Source organism: Mus musculus, chromosome 3 (assembly GCF_000001635.26).
Source record: "Mus musculus strain C57BL/6J chromosome 3, GRCm38.p6 C57BL/6J".
Taxonomy (NCBI): Eukaryota; Metazoa; Chordata; class Mammalia; order Rodentia; family Muridae; genus Mus; species Mus musculus.
The window spans coordinates 43,763,748-43,767,660 of record NC_000069.6 but is presented as its reverse complement, the minus strand read 5'-3'; the positions used below and the strand labels follow the sequence as shown (position 1 = coordinate 43,767,660).

The following is a 3,913-nucleotide window of genomic DNA, read 5'->3' as shown; positions in this document are numbered from 1 at the left end:
ATGATACATAAATAGGTATGTAGCTGACAGAGAGATAAGTAAATAGTTAATGGAAGGATTCATAGGCAACAGACGGATAAATGAATATATGATAGATAGTACCCCATAGATTTCTTTCTTATTCTCCTTTTATATGACAATTTTCTGATGAGTAATAACTTAAAAAGGTTTGGCACACATTATATAGTTTAACCCTACATAATGAGATAAAAGACAATTACAAATTAATTTTACAATAAAATACAATGTAAATTAAAATACAATTACAATAATTCTCTGTATTTTGACTTGTTCAGATAATAAATATTAAATTGAAACATTACCAGAAATTTAAACCATTTGTTCCCTGATTTTTCTTGACACAGACTAATCGAAGTACAGAGGATTTATGATACCTACAGATTTCTAATTCTCCATCTTATCTTTTATAATTTCTTTCCTTGTTATCACACCAATTATATTTTTTCTTTCATCATGGTAAAGCTGAAATAGACTCTTTCACTTTCCTAACTTTTCTCTGATTTTCTCCTGTAAGTGGTCTTGGGAGTTTCCTGGAGTTTGGACTTAGCCATAAGGTGAGTTAGGTCGTGTTTTAATTTGGATCTCTTCACAGTCCCAGGCCCCTATGAACACAGACTTCAAAGAAGACTCAGGACACAACTGTCTTCCTAAAGCAATCATAGCAAAATATAAGTTTTCCAATAAGATCCCCTAAATGTATCTTTGACTGTCAGAAAAACACATCATTTATAAACTTCATCCTATGTATCTTGCCAAAGCTCCTTATCATAGATTTTAAGGAGTCATGAACTACTTTATGTGTCTGTGCATTTTCAGACACAAAATATTCCAGTTTCCAAATTTGGAGCAAGGAGTGATTTATCAATTCTCTCCAACTTAAGTTTGAGAAAAAACACATCCATCCTCAAGCATACTCTTTGCAAAGGCGTATCCAGGTTCCGCCAATGTAAACCTGTGCCTGCCATAAATTTTGGATAAAAAACTGGTCATAATGTTGATTTTACACTACTAAGCAAGTCAAGGTTTCCCGTGGAATTTAGAAAACATAATCATTATAGTTTTGTTTGGGTTAAGGGTAGCTGAGTATAAACTATCAATAAATAATAAACAAGTGAAGTTGTCATTTCATGAACCTGAAACCAAGATATTGATATGAGGTTGTCTTTTTTTTTCTTTTTTCATTCTTTCTTTTTTCTTTTTTTGGTTTTTCTAGACATGGTTTCTCTGGATAACTCTGGCTGTACTGGAACTCACTGTGTAGAGACCAGGGTGCACTCAAACTCAGAAATTTGCCTGCCTCTGTCTCTCAAGTGCTGGGATTAAAGGCATGCGCCACCATTGCCCGGCAAGGATGTCTTTTCAATAACACAAAAATAATCAAATACAATATAAAGAAACTAATAGCCAGTTAAGTATTAATTCATAAATACAAGATCATTTCAGAGGATTTCCAAGTCCTGGTATGCAGTGATTCACTTTGAAAAAAATATTTTTAGATAATCAAATGAACAGGCAAAATGTTAGAATCATTGGGGCTCATTGAACTCAGTAAATCTTTATCTGGAGTATATTTTACATATGAAATTTTATGATATTTAATCAAATATTAAAACAGATTTTCATGACACTTTTTAATACTCATTCTTTATAGAAAATTATGATTCTCATTTACATTGCACAATCTCTGTCTATGTACTAAAATACAAGTTTTATCATGAAGATTTGATTGAAAACAAAGGCTAGATCCCTGTAATTCTATGTATACATTAAAAATCAGAATGTTTCTAGCTTCTGGCTCTCACAGATAATCCTGCTATGAACATACTGGAGCAATGCCACTGTTTTACAATGGGACATCTTTTGCGTATATGCCCAGAAGTTTTACAGCCGGTCTTCAGGTAGATATATTTCCAATATGCTGATTAACCTTCAGATTGATTTCCACAGTGGTTGTACAGTTTGTAACCTCACCAGCAATAGAGGAGTGTTCCTCTTTCTCCACATTCTCACCAACATGTGCAGCCACCTGGGTTTTGGATTTATCCATCCTGATTGGTATAAGATATATATATATATATATATATATATATATATATATATATATATATTCCCCCTAATGAATATGAATTAGAAAAGATTTTTTTTCTAATCTGTATGTTGCCAATTTGTCCTATTGATTATGTCATTTGCCTTACAGAAGCTTTCCAGTTTCATGAGGTCCCATTTATTAATTTTTGATCTTAAATCCTAAGCCATGGGAGTTCTGTTTAGAAATTTTTCCCCAGTGTCAATGATTTTGAGGCTCTTTCCCACTTTCTCTTCTATTAGATCCAGTGTATCTGGTTTTATATTGTGATCCTTGATCCCAGATTTCCCACAACAGAAGAAATGATTTTAAAAATGTGGGTCATTTACACAATGGAATACTATTCAGCTATAAAGAACAGGGACATCATGAGTTTTGCAGGCAAATAGGTGGAACTAGAAAATATCATTCTGAGTGAGGTAGCCACTCAGGACATGCATAGTATATATTCAGTGATAAGTAGATATTAGTTAAAAAATTTCAGAAAACCTAGGATGCAATTCATGGAACTAAAGAAGACTATCGAGCCAAGAGACCAAGAGAAGATGCTTCAATCCCACTTGGGAAGGAGAAGAAAGCAATCATGACATTCAGAGGGAGGAAGGGAGAGATTGAGAGTTGGAAAGGGGAGACTGATGGGAAAAGAGTAACACGATTAAGTATGGGGGCAGAGAGTTAGGTAGAACCCTGAGGACCAACAGAATGAATCGAAATATGCAACCTCAGGGGCTGGTAGGTCGGGAAACCCTCTAGAAAATAACAGAGATCTGGGAAGTGAGAGTCACATGCAGACTGCATCATGCTTTCTGGAAAAACAGCCAAGGGGGACTACCCTCTGTAGGCTGTTCGCATGCAGCACCATATTGCCTGAGTGGCAGAGGCTGCCATCTACCACTTGCAGCTATTCGAGGAACTCCGCCCCCTGGGACCCATTACCAGTGACCCCACAGAAGCTGCCACGGTGGGTGCTGTGGAGGCCTCCTTCAAGTGCTGCAAGTGGGGCCATTATTGTGCTCACCAAGTCTGGCAAGAGTGCTCACCAAGTGGCCAGGTACCACCCTCAGGCTCCTATCATTGCCCTGACACGTAATCCCCAGACTGTTTACCAGGCCCATCTGTACCGTGGCATCTTCCATGTGCTCTCTAAGGATGCCATACTGAATACCTGGGCTGAGGATGTCGATCTTCATGTAAACTTGGCCATAGATGTTGGCAAGGCCCGAGGCTTCTTCAAGAAGGGAGATGTGGTCATTGTGCTGACCGGGTGACACCCTGGCTCTGGATTCACCAACACCATGCTTGTAGTGCCTGTACCTTGATGGCCCTTTGGAGCCTCTCTTCTAGCCCCTGTCCCTTCCCCTCCCCTATCCTTTCCATTAGGCCAGCAACGCTTGTAGTGCTCACTCTGGGCCATAATGTGGCGCTGGTGGGCTGGGACACCAGGGAAAATTAATGCCTCTAAAACATGCAATAGAGACCAGCTATTTTTCATGGCCCTAACTGAGCCAGGGGTGGAGGAGGAATGCAGAATTGGAAACCCTCTGACTTTATCACAGAAGGGCAGCAGCATCTCTGGACTTTGCTTCTGTAGAAAGTTCCTTCCCAGCCCTAGCCTGGAGTCAGGAGACAGCAAAGAGTAGGCGCTGAGGGTGTGGATCCCAGGGTCCCAGTGTAGATGACGTTTGGCCCCTGACCTGCTTTCCCAACAGCTTTGGCCTCCTCACTCCTTGTGCACTCCACTTCTGTCACTGCAGACACTCCACTCTCCACCTTGTATTCTGCAGAGTCTCCAGGCCTGTTGCTATA

The 3,913-nt window shown here is 39.3% G+C and overlaps 1 pseudogene; it reads left to right on the top strand.

The window, feature by feature from the left end:
• Positions 1-2,906: 2,906 nt before the first annotated feature.
• Gm29739 lies at positions 2,907-3,616 on the top strand (annotated as a pseudogene).
• The last annotated feature ends 297 nt before the right edge of the window (positions 3,617-3,913 follow it).